Raw genomic sequence first — 17,528 nt, 5'->3', positions numbered from 1 at the left:
AGGACAACGAAAAACTCATTTCCTATGCAGATTAGCGTTGCAGATAGTTTAAAAAAAAAAGGTAAAACTCTTCACTATGCCTAAGTCATTATGAAATTTCACATTTGCAAGTTGCAGAAAGCTGGACATACGGTGTTGCGTGTTGCCCGCTATTATGTCGTTTAACAATATCATCGCCTTCATCACTGAATTTACTGCTCAAGTGAAAATTTCCTGCTCGATCGTCTTTGATTTTATCAGTGAAATGAAACTAAAGAAAGCACAAAAAGGCGATCAAGATCATTTCGTTTATGGAAACCCTTTTTTACCTTTATGTAAACGTGTAAACAGATCTGTAGGCGTATAATTCATCTAAAAATATATATTTTTTTACATGTTTTTTTCAAAAAGAGTTCTAAGACGGTTCCTTCCATTTTTATATCGCCTTTCACCCGAACAGTCCTAGCGACCGGCTTCACTTAGAATTCCTTGTCTTTATTGTCCTGTATCGAATTTTTATTCAATAACAACGTCAATGCTTGCAGCAATTGATGTTCCAAATATGTACCCAGAATTTCTGCACATTCCACATTCTAGCGCGCCAATTTCGTTGAATCACCCACTAGGGGAGGATCACCCCTATTTTGCGTATTGGCAAAAGTTTAATAAATTTTACCACCCCAATCGACAGCAAACTTTGGCTAATTTGCTCCCCATGCAATCTGACAGCAAGAGCCAACATTCGTAGTGCGGTACAGCATCAGGTAAACGTCGGTTGCGCCACCATCATTACCGATTATCGTTTGCCGCTTTTCGTTCAACGCCCTTCATTCGATGCTCTCTGCTTGGGTGGAAAATGGCTTTGTTACATATTTTATTACCTTGCACCACCACCATCACCAACATTCCATGAAGTGAAGTCGCTCGACGTGGCATAGTAAATATTGCTGACGCGCGGAATGGGATCTTAATGGTTCAATATAGACATATCGTGCCATGCTGGAAAACGACGAGTAGAGCAGGTTCAATTTGACGAAGCACGATACATACAAGAGGACGGGGAGGTTGGAATGGGTCCCTCGATTGCGATTTGTGATAACGTGAACGATTCCACCGTTGAAGAGAGAAGGTTGCGGTTTTATTGACCTTGGCAGAAGATTATCTGCGTGTGAAAATGTGCATCACCTCAATGAACCTTCCCGGGGATGGTAAGATAGGCGTGAAGTTATGGATAGGACAGTTAATTGTCATTTGCCACCATATCATTTTCTTCGATGGCAGAGGAACAACGACATCTATCGCTCAATGCGAATTCGGAGAATGATTCTCACCGGATGACTTAAAGCGTGTCGTGGGATCCGGCGATAAATTTATTGTATCCTGTAATTTATGATCAAACGAACAACTGAATGGCACTTCTGGGCTGGGTTGTAAATTGCAATGAGCCGAAAAAGAACGAATTGATGAGAATAAAAAAAAGAATATCGCTTGTACCGTTTAATGGCTGTGCGTTTGTATTTTTGTACACTTGAAACTAAGGTATGGCCCTCGGGCTAAAAAAAGGTGATTGTTTAAAAGTTTTTGTGAACACATAACGTCATATTAAACTACAACTTTACAACATTTTTTGGATCTATTTTTGGGAAAGAGTCATTAAAAACTTCATTCATAACATCATATTTAGGAAGGCATAGCCACGTGCCGGCTCATCCGAAATATACAAATCTACACATTACAGGGTGAGGCAAAAAAACTGCAACACAGTTAAAACGCCATATATTTTTCATTTTTGTTAGGATTTTATTGAATAAAACCAAAAAATGTTGGGAATTTCATAAACTTTCAGAATCAGTTTATTTTTTTACGGTATGTTACTTTTTGGAGGAATTATGGTCTTGAGACCGTGAAGAGGCCTTGCTTCGCTTGGCCGCAAGTGATGAAATTCTGAACTTTGTTTTCTTTGATGAGAAACCATTCGTTATCCTGTAGTTTTTAAACGAAAAAAAATATGGGATTTAGTTTCCTGGAAAGTCAGCTGATAATTTACACTCTCGGCTGGCCACCACGACGCATAAACCGGGTTGATAATGGGTTGAGATGCGATAACACGCATTTTTTTGCATTATTCGCACATTTTCGTTCGGTGGATCCGATATAAATCAACAAATTAATGTTTCTAAAGCTATTAAAAGGTTCATTGCAGTCCTAGAAATGCAAACAATTCATGCGAAATCCCTAGAGACTCCAAAAGGACTCTGTACCTTCCCTCAAAGCAACCGAGACATGAGATTAGCGTAAAGAAACATTTCACACTTCATTTCCATGTCTCATTGGCTGTCAATATCTATGGGCGCAAAAAGCGCAGGACTTCTCCGTTTGCGGTATTTTGATGGGCAAGGTTAGACCTAAAAAATGACATAGTTTTGAACAGTTTATGCAAACGCTTCTCTAAGAATGAGCCAAAATACCACAAAGCACTCTGCGGGCAACGAGCGATGGTTTCTTCTACCGTCTCAAGATCATAATTCACCCAAACAGTAACACACCATAAAAAACTGAACTGATTCTGAAAGTTTATGAAATTCCCGACGTTTTTTGGTTTTACTCAAAAAATTCCAAACAAAAATGAAAAATATATGGCGTTTTAAATGTGTTGCAGTTTTTTTGCCTCACCCTGTATAAGTTTATTCAGATAGCTCCGTCTATTTTTGATGAATTTTCAGTGTTTCGATTATTCGATGTAATGTTGAAAAAAATGAAGCTTTTTATGAGTTTTCCTAAACAATATTTAACATAATTATTAGAAAAAATAATTGAAACATTCGTTCAATTAGTTTTAGCCGAATGAAAGTCATATCAGTCAATGTCAGTCATAGCTGAAAGTCAATGTCAGTCATTGCCGAATGAAATATAGTGCAAATGATAGCTAAATTCTTCTTCTACCTTGGCGTGAATTTTTGATCACGTTATCATGATCGATAGGATCAACAATTTGCCGACCCCTGCTCGAAAGAACGAAACGTAATATTAGTTGCAATGAGTTAGTTGTAATGAGTCAGTTGTAATCTAGAACTTGAAGTGAATACATCTACATTATATACCAAAAAAAAAAATTATTCTTTTTGGTTATAAAAGCAAAACAGTTCAAATTCAACCGGCCTCTCTGCCATTTCAATTGAAAATACATTATTGACCAAATGATCCACGAATCCATTTGATGTGAGACTTTTTGAACCCAACTGCAACGTTAAAACTGAAATAACTGAAGCAAATGAAACTAGCTTGCTCATTCTGGAAGGAATCGGGGCTATAGTTATTCTCCCGGCAACCGTGCTAACCACGGCGCAATCCGTCGCGCTCTACTATTTACGAGAAAGAGACAACTCTCGACGAAGTGGCGTTGACAACAATTATTACCGGCTTTCTCACCGTTTCTAACCCGAGAAACGCTGCTGCGTGAAGCAGCCAACATAGAAGACCTTAAGGAAACGAAAATGCATTTAGACAATCTCAAGTAAGCGCCACTTGAGCATATCTGGATCACCACAGCCACTGCGTTAGCACTGATGTCGTTATCATTAAATGCCGGGTCCGCGTCTCTTGTTGCTTCGAAAGACCAGATGGCAGGGGAAACAAAAGTCGTTCTACACATCGAATTTCATCATCAAATCCCAGACCAGAACGTTCGCAGGTCACAAGTGGCATATCAGTAGTATAAACAAGGCGGTACGCAGAAAAAGAAGAAAAACAAGAGAAAGAGAAAAAAAATTCTCACAAGAAGAGGTTTCAGAGAAGGTGGAAAATGAAAACAAAACTAAATCACCGGCGACAGGCAAGCCAGTTGAAATCAGACCGTGTACGGAAAAACATCATGCTTGTGCTGGAAATTTTGATCCTATTCGTGGAGAAGTTCATCCAAGTGATTTGCCTTGGGTTGAAAAAGTTATTGGAAAAAGTGGTCGCTTGGCTAGAGCGTAGAGAAACGAGGCGATTCCAGCGACTCGGGTCGGTGTATTGGCGAGTTCTATTCTTGAAATACAGCCTAATTTCGGAAGCGCGTTGGGTCGAGTATTTTCAGTCGACAAGTGAACCACCAGTCATTGCACTATCCAAACTGATAGCTGCAATCCAGCAACAACATAATTCAGATGCGGCAAACGGAAACAACCAACTGGACATTCCAGGCGGTACTGACGTCTGGTGGTGAGGCGGATACAAAGTGGCATGGACGCAAGCCGCTCTACAACCGGCAGCAGATTAGAGGTGGCGAGGACGCAAGCCGATCCAGCGGCAGTAGCCTGTTATAGTGACGCATCAACGTAACAGTTTATTGAACCGGTTTTACAATTCAAATTCATTAATTCGAATCAGTATTTTTGCATTTAATAAAAAAAAGAAAGTTATCTGATAATAATAATGAACAACGTGAATAATCAGAATTGAAAAATATAGCTCATGAGCAACTAATGCTCATAGAAAAGGGTGTCCACTAATTCCAACAAAATCAAAAAAAGAATTATGAATTATAAATAAATTTTATAAGTTAAAAGAGAAACATTTTGGAGTGCCTTTTAATCAGCAAAGATTAAAGAACACATTATCCCCCGGAGAAAGAAAACTTAACGCTAATCACAAAAAAATTAAAAATAAAAGTAAAGCCGCAAGAGCCAACAACGTTAACGCATGATAGCTCTCAAAAAATAAGTAGAAAATGCGCGAAATAATAAAAACAAATTGATCACACATTATGTACGAGGACCAACAAAAAACATGACCAACACCGGGATTCAAGTCCCATCCCTGCACGTATGTCTTATTACTTCCTGCACGTTTATCTGTTGCTCGGTTTGGGCCTTATCTACCACAACTGTCGCTCGACAATGTTTTGTAATAACACTGGTCGATCGACATGGGCGGAGCAAGGTGACAACCGCGACCACCACTATTCAAAGTATTCTTTCTGGGCGGACTGGTATCCGAGTATGGCGAGAACATGAGGATTGCCAGTCGGAACAATCTTCAAGAAGAGATCAACGTTTCAAACGAACGAACAATCAAACGTTTTGGAGTCTAAAGTCATTCTCTTTTATTCATTTATTTATTTACATCTATTTTTCAAATAGGATGAAGTGAGATAGCTAAAGGACATTGGTTACCAAAGGTACTTTTGCTGGATCAGCGCACTTATACCTGTTGTGCAGCTAAGGCACGAGCAACGTTACCCGCGCGGTTTCGTAAGAAAACAAATTACGAAGCGGTAACAATAACATAATAGTTAAAAATCCGCTTGTAGTGCCCATGAAAAGTAAGAGGATCATAAAACAATATCATGCATGAAAAAAAAGTAACTAAAACCTAAAGTTGAGATATCCAGCCCACGGCAATCAGCACTAACTGGCTGGATGATCGACATTTTAAATCGATCACCAAGCACTAAAAAGTGAAAGGGGTTAATTGGTCGCTTCACCGAGAAACCTCTAGCATCACAAACATGTTCATTAATGGCATTATCGACAAAACCAAAGCAAAGATAAGACATCGCATCATCATAACATCAGCAGAATGTAGAACAATAACACAGCATCGCGCAAACATAGCATCGCGTCAACACTGCAGCATCAGCGGAATCCCCCGTGCGATCCATAATCCGTTGCTTCAGACTGTTCCGAGCAGCAGTTGAATAAAGATCATCTTTTTAAAAAGTCACTCCGCCGGGTCGGCTCGTTAACTAACACATTCTTCAAAGTAATTTCCATTGTTAGCCACAACTTTTCCCCATCTTTTGACCAATCGATGCATTCCTTGTCGAAAGAACTGATCTTCTTTTAACGCGATCCATCAATCGATCCAATTTTTGGTTTCTTCGAAAGAACGGCCGTGCTGTTCAGCCAGATCGTGCGACATCAATCGGAGCAAGTGTAATTCAGAAGGGGTGATGTCAGGACAGTACAGCGGGTGGGGGGTGGGGAGAGGATGGGGGGATCGTAGGATGAGCCATTTTTGTGATGTGATTTGTGCCAAAAATCTAGAGGGCCGATATTTACCAAACTCTGCACAAAGATAGCTTATCACCCCAGATGATATCATCGGGGGTCCTTTTTCCAGGATTTACCTCCCTCTCTCCCCCCCCACCCCAAATACTAATGGTTTAGAAAAAAGCATATCTCTGGTGGTTTTCAACCAGATTTCTCCAAAACTCACACAATTGTTGGTGATTGCTTTAGATAACATGTGACAAAGTTTGGTTCTTGCCGGATGAGGGGGAGGAAGGGCCACCATACACCCCCTATCCTTAAAAACCGTTCCAGGGCAATATGGGTGTCATTTCCAATGTTTTTGGGGTCTCTAAACTGAATGGTTGCATCAAAGCGGAGTTTACTCCATTCTTTCACCATGCGCTTTCCTCCATGCCTCTAAATTCCATGCAGGTTGATGGTAAGATTAAATCAATAGTTGGTTTTTGGCCGTTCTATAGTAATTTAATTCCAATTCGATCCAAAAACAAAAAAAAAGAGAGAAACAGAGACAGAGGCGAGAGAGAGGGAGAGAGAGACAGAGAGAGAGAGAGTGAGAGAGCGAAATGACGTTTGGAAATGGAGAGCATAGCTTTCCAGTTTGCAACAAGAATTCAATTGGCACCGATCTTTAACACATGATATCGGATCCAGCGTGACCATTAAATTATTGTTTTAACCAAGATAACATTCATTACCTACACATTGCCAAAATGGGATATTTGTTATGAGTTAACCGTGGACTGGCTGCTGTTTATGATAATAAATTATCAATGTCAATTAATTATGTTTACTCTTCTTTTTTTTTGTCAGTATCTTCTATAACCGGCATGCTCCCAAGATAAAACTCAAGCTGATAGACACGTTAAATGCTACAAATGATATCGTGCTAGAAATATCATAAGGAAAACAAATGAAAAAAAACCACTCAGTGCACACGTATGAAATCGGGTAAATCAGCTAGTAATTAAATTAAATAAGTATTATCCACTTTACAGGATAGTCGAGGGTTTTCGTTCAACATCTGTCGACATCAGAGCAAATTTACCTCACCTTTCCGAGCGGTGAATGAAGATTGCTTCTTGGACCTGTTCATCCGATAAATTCGTAGGGAGAGGGCAAGACTTATTAAAAATCATTTTATTTATTGGCACTGCTGCAATTGATGAAAATTATGATAGACTATTCTTCCTATAAATTTGCTTGCTCAAACCTTAATCCTTAGCTGTCATTTCATAACAGCCGTGGTGACAAGATAAGAAATGAAGTCATCTTTTCTTTGTCCTAGGTTGGAACAACAACCAAGGATTAATTTCTGTTACGCCTGGGGGTTCCAAGAACTAAGATCTTCACTTGCTTGCATCGTACCCTTGGGAGATTTCACGAAGCCTCATCTTAAAGAGATTTTTCGATGGTAGACAAATAACCAAAGTCATACTCAGACGAGCAGAAGATAAAGGCACAAATCTGTCCATTTGATGTCTTGTGCGGCAGTGAACCACTTTAAAGCTTTCATTTGTCGGTGTCAGCAACCGAGCTTCCCGGAAATAGATGTAATTTAATCACTTTAACTCGCGTCCGTCATGGACGAGACCTCGGGGCAAAACGGGACAAATTCACGTTTTTGCCACTGCGTCCACTTGCGAGGATCAAATTAAGAATGTCACCGTTATGTGAACGGAGCTTACGGAGCAATCATCGATGGACGCTCGTGTTGAGAGATTTGCTCTTTCAGGTTCTAAATCCTAAATCCTAAAAGGGAAATCCTGCTGGTCGGTCAGACCCAGACATTCCAAGAAATAAATCATCTTAACGAATGCCAACACGAAATGGTTTAGCAATTTCTGGAGGTAAGTCATTGTTCCAGTTTTCTTTTTCTTTTTTTTCCAGATCAAGCGTGACTGCTGAAGAGTGTGTAAAGCGAGCTATTGATATCACATGTTGTTGAAGACGGTTCTCCCTGGATATTTTACTCTCCTCCAGCCACCCTAACTCCCGAACAACCGATTGTGTAACAAGGAGACGAATGATATAAGGTAAACCCTCAAAAAGGCCGTCGATAAATACCTTTACGCGCCATTGCAATCGTTGGAAATGAATGTTGGGTCTTCGTGCGCCATTTCCACTCCCCTATCCAGTTCTCTGTTCCTTTCTGAACTTGTTGGGATCCCTAGAGACTTTTGCTTGTTTTCAATTTCGATTAATTAAAAGGAAAACCAACGACTTACACCCTCCAAGTAGGACGCGAGGGTTGCCAACCTGTTTACTAATTTCAAAGTATTTCAGGAAAGGAGCTAAGGGTTGCAACCATCCAACAGTTTGTTCAATTGGCTGTGTGCATGTACCACACCATCGACTCCCCATACCGAGGTTTTATTTATTTGGGGAAAGGAAAACTCATTTGCCTGTATCGCTTGCTGGAGGTACCGTCTGGTAGGACAAGGGACACAGCCCTTGGTAACCTGCTTCTGCTCCTCATCCGCTGTTGCTTGCCATTCAGTGCTGGGTTTCGTTTGTCTTCAAGACACGTTAGGCTCTTCGATATTTTGTATTCCAAACACTTAGTGTACACGCTTCCGGCCGAGCCGTTATCACGATTTCTGAGAGCGATGATACCAAGACAATTGCCAATTGGATGGCTGTTGCAGTTCTTTGCTAGACTTTGCTGCAGTTGCTACACTCCTTAGCCCTCCATGGTGTATTTCAAGGCTCGTTGGAGCTAATAATCTTCAATCGCCGTTTGTTTGTTTGTTTGTCGTTGGCCGTTTGTTTTCTGTTTTCCTTCTGTTCCACCTTCCGGTACCGGCGCAGTCACCCGGAGCATCACGGTTTCAGTACGTGCCAGCACGTTGTGGGCAACATATTTTGCTCATTTTCGTATCAGTCGCTAGAAGCGGGCTTCCCGTTGGAAGGATGTTTTCATAGGAATCCAATCTGCTCTCCGTAAGCGATGGATCTAACGCAAACAAATCAAGGTATGGAAGAGAGCGATCGGTGCAGAAGGATGGAATTAAGAGAGGACGAAAACAAGATTTGTGAAGGATGTTTCTGGAAGCGATGAGAATTACGATAACGGCTCCTTAAACCACCCCATTGATCCCTTTTCGCAAAATAATTCTTATAGAGGCAGCGAATGAAATGTCTTCCGAACTTCGGTGGATTTATGCTGGAGGGGTGTTGCTGATAATTGCAGGCATCTGTTGCCACTGCTGCCATTTCGGGTATTTTTATAATTATCCCTTTTTGCTTTTTACTGGCCATTATTACAGATGACCCAGATTGCTGCACGATCGATTCGACACCCAGTGATAATCGGAAATAAACCTTTTTTAATTTAACGAACGTATTTCGTCGAAAGCATTCACCTGGCGATAATCGTTGATAATTAAATCCGTGAAATGAAGGTATCTCGCGTCAGCCAATTTACATTTCCTTCAGTCTTTATTCGAGGAACAACTGTTTTGCTCGGACCAGCGTACCCTACGATGTTGGGGCCCCAAGACGATGCATGCCATCACAGCTATTCGGAGCCAAAACCCGTGGAGCGATGTCCACGACCACTGAGGACAGATCGAAATCGGGCCCAATAGATGCCCCATCAAGCTGCCCGCAATCGAGCCTGCGCTCGAATGTGATGCGTAGGAACCAGGCCAGCTTGTCTGACGCGATACTAGGCTTAAGTTATTAGGTTTAAACACCGAGCACCCCCGGTATAAGGGTCCCTGGGTAAGGAGGAAATGCCTGTTCCCTTTACTGTTTATACTCTATCTTCCTCTACCCTTCTAATGTATACGGCTCCGTCCGTAAGATACCAACTAAAAAAAAACTGTTTTGCTTTGTTTATTCGCTCGAGCTAGTTACCCTGTTACTGTTCCTGGTATAACTTAATCCCTATTTGTCATTTTCATTCAATTTGCAAAGTAGCACGTGTTTTGGGAAACGACTTATTTAACATCAGTCCAACGATTGCATTCACAGAACACATTGGATGGTCAGAAAACAAACAGTGAAAGAAGGAGAGAGAGCAAATGTAAATGAAAAAAATATGTTTTCATTCTGCAATCCTGAGCTCCGATGAGGGAGCGTTGGTTTGCATGGCGTCCATTTCCAATCTCTATCGGTCAATAAGGATTTATGGTGCATGTTTTGCCCAGCTACGGTTTGATCCTTGTATTAAAGAACAATATGCCATTACGAATTGGGAACACCTTTTTTCGTTTGCAGCGAAACAAAACTCCAGCAGACGCACAGCGAAATTCCAGCAATCCAGTCGAATGTTAAACAAATCAAACCTTCTGTGTTTCGAAATGATTGGTTTGAGTTTCAAGATTCCCGACCGAGGACGAAACAACAGTTTATATTCCGTGAAATTTTGGCAGCAGCAGAACAATGTAAAGGTATTTTATAATCCCGCCCTGGAAGAATGTGGTCGTTTGAAACAACAATTCTCTCGGATTTGATCAGGTTGTTGGTATTGTTGGCTCAAAAGAAAAATATGAAGACAAAGTAGAATGAACAAGAGCGATAGAATTGGGTGAAATGGACATACAACGCTATTGTACAGACCTGTGCAATGGAATTTTTTTGGGCGTCGTGCAGAATAATTTATGTAACTGTTGCTCGTCTCGATTATCAATTTGCTTTGCGGATGCTTTTGTCCCTGTGGTAGGACCACATTTAAGCTTTTGTGGACCATTTTGTATTGCAAATGATTAATGTTTGTGTTTATTTTCTGGTACCGTGTTCTCTTGGAAACAAGCAATTAATAGGGCATCCTCGGTGCCAAGCGCTGCTTTGTTATCTCATTGCTGGATCGAGGATGAGTATTTGTGTGTAGAATGTAAACCAGATTGTGGCATGTATACTGGAAGAAATGTTGTTTAATGATCAGGGGTACACGAGGATCATGCTTTAATTATTCGGGAATTCAATTCTTTTACAAAATGTTTCCTCAAACAGCGAACAGCGGAACATGAAGATAAGTTGCTAAGTGAAAACATTAGCCCCAAAAATGCTACTATTACTAGGACTCTACTCTGCACAGTTCACTCATGTTTTAAGCAATTAAATTGCCAATTAAAACATGCTTATTGAAATAGTCTTTTGCCATCCAAGTACTTTGTCGTTTTTTTCTACTTTTCCCGAAGTACTTACCAATTAGGCGGGGTAACTGAGGTTCGTTTGTTGCAATCCATAACCCATGTTGCGCTGTCAGTTGTTCCCAAAATTGAATATTTATATCTCTTCTGGGTGACCAGCTTTTCTTTTACTACGATAAAACCATCGCGACTCTTTGCATTTCATTAAAGTGCCGCTATTAATTAGTGGTATCAGTTCGGACAGATTGCAATCAAGAATAATTGCCAATCCGGCGAATTCTCGAAACTCAAATTTGTATTCTTGATGTCATATGCCTTCGTCGGACTTGTGAGAAATACATATAAAAATAGGTCTCTTCGAAAGTCCGTTTGACGGAAGAATATGGACAAATTTCCGGTCTGCTGCTTGCTTTGAGTCATCCGTCGAAAGATTGGTGAAGCCAACACGCACCTGCGACGGACGTCATATTTCCGGGCCAGAGAATTTCATTAATTCCGGGCACAACTGAGCGGAAGTGTGAATTTCCGCTCGTTAGCAACCATTATCACCGGTTGGCAGTGCAGGGAAGACTGTTTGACTGGATTCTCCGGAATCATAACTACATGTTTCACCGGATACTGGCGGTCGGTCGAATGGCAGGTCAGTTAGAGAGTGATCCAAGCGGTTATAATAGATGCTCTTTAGTCACCGGTCGGTAACGGATGACACAACATTCCGGTGAACGATGCACGCGACCAATGAACGCAATGTGACCGCAAATATCAACATATCCGGCTGCATATCGGACGCAGTCGACGATACGTAACGGTGCCAACGCACATTTGTTGCTTTCTAGCCATGCTGTCATGATGCCTTTTCCTTTACTTCAGGATAATGTGACAGAATGAGAGACATTGAGAGCACACAGTCTCATTCGTGGAAATCTCTGGGCCGCAACAGGTCTTTAATAACCCATAAAATGGATGGAAGATGCATAAGGATGCCCTTTTTGACATTTTCGAGTTAAATGGTCCAAGCCCATAAACTACTTCCTAACCAAAAAGGAAGGTCCAGGTGCCCATGACGTCACAACGGTAATTTGGTGAAATGGCTTTGATAATTGAATTCACCAACATCGCCGCCACCTCGTCGCCATTGTTTGGCTGGAACCAATGTAGGGCCATCGTGGGAATGTATTTAACTGGACGGATTGCGTGTCGGAGACGCTTTGTCTCGAGTTTTGATACCTGCGACAGATCCGGGTCTCCGATATAATTTCATTTCCATTTTGTTACGGTATTTAAGTCAGCTCTTGGATGTTTGAAGAAGGTTGATAGTCAATTTCTTCGCTACGTTGCGTCTCATTTCAATGAACACGAAAGTGAATGAAAATGCTTAAGGAACCAAGCCGTGTTTGGCAAAGAGTAGCTCTTCAATACTCTGGACCATCATCCAGGAGTAGGTTTGAATTCACGTATGGAAAATGAAGCACTAAAAAATGTGGAAATAATAATGCCGGACCTTCAAATGAAGCTTCAGTCCCTTTAGGGTCTTCTCATCATTAGCGAGCTAGCGAGTCAGTCCCGGGAATACAACGACCTCGCTCTCACGCACAAACATTAATTGCTTTCTGCCCATTGCCGTCTCGCTGAGGTCGAGGGTCACATTTGCACCGGAAAGTCGGAATGTTCGCTGGAGTGTAGCAGAACATCGGAGTGGTGGTGCTAACCTTTCCGTCGACGCATTGGTCGTCGGACGGTCGAGGATGCAAAACAAAAGCAATTTCAAGCACCAAATACCAGCCGCAACCCGTGATGGTCTGCAGAGTGTTCGACCTTCGGTTACCGAGGATCCAACAACGGACGAATCCACTTCCAGGGCACGGGATAGAATGCGTCTCAATCACGATACACGCCAGCGAGTGATGCGTTTCGGTTCGTTACCTTAGGAGGACCCAAGGCAAACCCCAGTTCCGTCGCTTTTTCCTCTATTTCTCTACCATGTTGCTGCCCAGGTTCATTGTAACGCTTGCTCGCATTTCATTTCCGCGAGTTTTTCTCGTTCTCACGCTTCCCTCGCCAGAGATTCGTATGGTTGGTTCCGTAAACAACACATCCCCAACCCTCTCAAACCATTGTTCTTCCTTTCCGCGAAAGCTTCTATTATGGCTGTGGATGCGTCAAATTTGTCGCAGTAAACGATGTGCGAAGCTTCGGACCGATGCGTGGCCGCGACCACGTCACCACATTGCTACTCCGTTAACGCGTTGTTACGCCACTCGACACCATTACTGACTTCGCTGCATAAATCCTCAGTCACTGCTCTTTGCTGCTCCTGCTCTTTAACTTTTCAATTTTTTCAATCACGGATTGCCTAACATATCCTGATCGTTGTTGAACATTGAACCAGTGGTACATGCTCTTCGGCTCTTCCAGCCGTGTATGTGCACTTGTGACAAGAGGTATTCAAATGGTCATGGAAATGTGATCGAATTCTGATGTTCTGGTGCCGAGTGCTACGTTCGCTTGTTTTGTGCTCATTTCTCATTAGATGGTGAGAATGACACAATTTCAGAAGGAGCTAGGAAGGTGTTGGAACTCTTTTACGTTCTCACCATTCATTTGGTTCACATAGTTTACAGCATTCCACTTGCGCGATGGAATTGCGTTCAATTTCTTTCAACGACCCATGAAAAGTGCTGAAAAATTGAGGCAGAACATCAAGTTTTCATTATTTGTACGAAGCTCTTTCGGATTCATTGAGGCTTATTTGGTAAGTGGCTTAATTTTATGATCAAACGGAACGAGCAGACAGACCCGGGGTAGCATGATTACCCTCGTTTCCCCATCGAGCGGCCGCGTTTCCTTGTTGCATTTGGTTTTAGTTCCTCTCCTGGGATCTTTATAGTGTCCCATAGACCCCAACTTTGTGGATTGTAATGGTCAATGCATGGCGTGATGAAGCGGGAAAATCTTTTTATTCCCTTTACGCCTCGGAGTGCGAAGTAACGAAATCGCAATGTTATGCGTTGTGTTTGGTCTGTTCCTCTATACCAGCGGCAACAATCGTCGAAACAATTTGACGCTTTAGTTTACTACCTCGTAAAAGAATCTATTTTGGCTTCCTGTCTCGCTGGGACAGAGAAAGTGAGAATACGGAACGTGATGTGGTTCAATCTGCGGTTTAATGAGAATTTTGTCCTTGGGCGGATTTGATTTTATCCTTGAACACTTCGTGGACAATCAAACGCCATGTTTATCACGTATCCTGCTAACTTCTCTTGCTCCCCATGACCAGAAATGCAATCAAACAACCAACAAACATCTTTCCATCGTTCAAACAGATTGCCGCTGTCGATATCAAGTGAGTAGAATGAATTTGCTTTTATTTGACTCCTAGTTTCATCTCGTTGATGACTCTCGCAAGCATTTTCGGGCTTCCATGCCAGACCAAGGAATCCAACGAATACTCTCTCCAAACGCTGCACTGGATCTTCTTCTTCCCTTCCTTGTTCCTTTCTATTTTATGAGGATGAAATTATTTTCACGTTTATACTACGCGAATGGGGTGGCTCACAAATACCTTTTACCAAGCATTAACAGCAGCTTAATCAACCAAAACATCCATGAAGTGAGCTGATACCTCGGAAGGAGCATCACCTATCTCGATGCAAGGAAGCTGTGTGTAAATTCTCCGTTCATGGCTTCTCGGTTCCGTTTCTTCCATTTTTCTATTCTCTGTTGTGATGATGCGTGGCACAACAAAGAGCACACGAGGCCTTCATCTTGTTACTCGATTGGATCATCCATGAAATGAAACCGTAAGAAAGCGTACCAGTTTATGTGCATAGATGGTTTTATCCATTGACAGGTGATTTGACACCTGAAAGGCTCAGGTTGGAGTGTGAGTTCGACTGAGTGGGTTCTTGATGGCTGGCTAAATGGAACCCCGAAAGGTCCAAGGCATCTAGAGAATGGTGAACATAACGTAGTTATCGATTCGACAATAGTCGTGGCCTACAATGCTCGTTGGAAGAAAAATTTCGTTTAGGAACTCTTTTGCCCTTGATGCATTGTGTTGGTTTTTTTAACATATATAAGGACGGACGAGCCGTATGTTTATGCATTGTGTTGGTTATCGGAAAAAGAAAGGACCTACTTCTGAATATTATATACAGTGGAATGCTCTATACCGATCACCTCAGCAGAAGTGTGTCCTTTATTGCCAGGGATCAAATGCCGTCCTCGTGACACTTGTCTAGAAGAAGGTAGGCTTGTTGCGTAGGATTGTAGCAAGCAGTATTGTCTGTTGCCTAAAAGTCGATTTTTTTTCAGCACGCAAAAGATACTTTCGTTGCCGTTGTTGCTGGTGCTTCCTCAAGTATAGCCAGCATTAAAGATGTGCTGTATTTGAGTTTGACAAAGGTAGTGTTTAATATGTCGTTATTATCGCACCAAAACTTTTCAGAGAAAGCGTTTAATTCAAAATTTATAGAATGTTTTTTGTGGCATACTGGCTGAAAGAATATCAAGTTGAACCATGCTCGATGAAACTATTGTGTTTTATTGAAAATATCCGGCCACGTGGCATACATAAATGCATGGGACAAGTACTTACAAACTATTAACGTTCATTTTTAACAGGGCAATCATAAATTCTTAAAATAAATACTGTCTAAGAAGCATGGAAAGCAATTGCATGAGAGAGGAAATTCAGAGTCATTCGATTGGATATCCAACAAAAGTCATTAGGATAAAAGAATGATTCAATGATATACAGTTGCACCATATGACGTAAAGCAACGCAACATTTTGCGCTCGATAAAGGGCAATCGGTTCAAAAACATGCTATAAAGTGGCTCCTCGCTTTCACGATCAATTGTTCCAAGAAAAAGCAAAAAAGGAAAGAATCAAAGACAAAACATGAACCAGGAAAAGGCTAATGCTTCGCTTCGTTTCGCTTCCGCTTCGTAGCACAATCTCCAGTATCCGAGATACCGAGACGGTGAAATTGATTTTCGAACGACAAAAGCACCACCCACAGAGTATAGAATGACTCGAAGGGTGAAGGGAAGCCATCGGCATCATAAATCGTGTCACTTGAAGGTGCTGTTGCTGTTCCTGATCGTGTCAATGGTGCCTGCTCAGTGGGCAATCCAGTTGAACGCGTAACTTTTTCGAGCGATTCCGAGCGTTAGCATTGACGTCAAGACTAGAAATCTGAAACGGATAGGCGGTAACTGAATCCCTCGAATAACCGAATAACCGCTAGGGGAACAAAAGGAAATCGATTGAAATGTGAGTCACGTCAGTATTCTCGCGGGAAAGCTAACCATCCGTTTCGACTGAGGTGTGATGGAGGAGAAAATCCTTCCTGGATCTCGTTTGACACTTGGATATGTCGTGCGGATGTATCGCACAACAACTCAACGCATGTTTGGTAAGCAGAAAGGACATCCTGATGGGAGAAACATGCGTGCAAATCTCCATACTCCAACTTGGTGCTGCGACAGAGAATGTCGAATTGTGAGCCACGTTTCATGTTTGACATTTTCTAGGTGCCATTCAGCCACATACAACGCTGCCTGTTGAAGCTTTCGATGTTATTGGCACGAAATACCCGTTGAAAGCAGTCAGAGAGCTCCAAGCCTATTGAATCTAGCTTACGCAATAACCAAGGTCATCACCATCTCCCCCAGAACTGATGGAGTGAACATCCATTTCCGGATGCCCTGCTCGAGCCCAAACAACCTTGCAGCAACATCGGGCTACATTTCGCATTCTGCGGTGCCTCGTCCACAGAAGAAGGCTTCTTAGTTCAATACACCTTGAGTAGAGCTTTCTGTTGTACCGAAGTTCCCACGAGGATTCATCCGTTAACTACATTTCCGGCATCTGGTTCACACTTCAACTCGATTATCCTTCACTTCCTAACGCCGAGAACAACAGCAGCTGGCTTCTGCTCTCGACAAGACGCAGTACGCAGCCTCTCTGGGTGCAACTTGTTCTCACGGATGTCGTCAGATGACACTTGCGAGTGAACGCGACCTCGTGCTACTCGAGCAACGAACGGCCGTGCCGAAGCTATTAAGAACCAAGGTATAATTAACTTATTACGGCTTATCTGTATGCAAATCTTGACTCCCATTTCCTGCCAGTTTACCGGTCCGCATTTAGTCCTTGTTTCTCTTACATCCTTATTTCACTTTTTCATTTTCATCAGATCCCGGGGGCAGCACGTAGAATCAGTATTTTGTTGTTTGCAAAGTTTGATAACTCGCCGAAGAATGTTTAGCGTAATGAGAAGGAGTTTCATGGTGATATTAAACCCGAATAAGGTTACTAACCCTCAAGCAGCATTTAACTGATCTGCTAAAAAGGTTCTTGGCTGAACTACGAATGGAGAAAATCGGGGAACGATGGGAACGATGGAGATGTGATACCGAGAACCGAGATT

This window comes from Anopheles aquasalis, chromosome 2 (genome assembly GCF_943734665.1).
Source record: "Anopheles aquasalis chromosome 2, idAnoAquaMG_Q_19, whole genome shotgun sequence".
Taxonomy (NCBI): Eukaryota; Metazoa; Arthropoda; class Insecta; order Diptera; family Culicidae; genus Anopheles; species Anopheles aquasalis.
Note: the sequence above shows the minus strand (reverse complement) of the source record.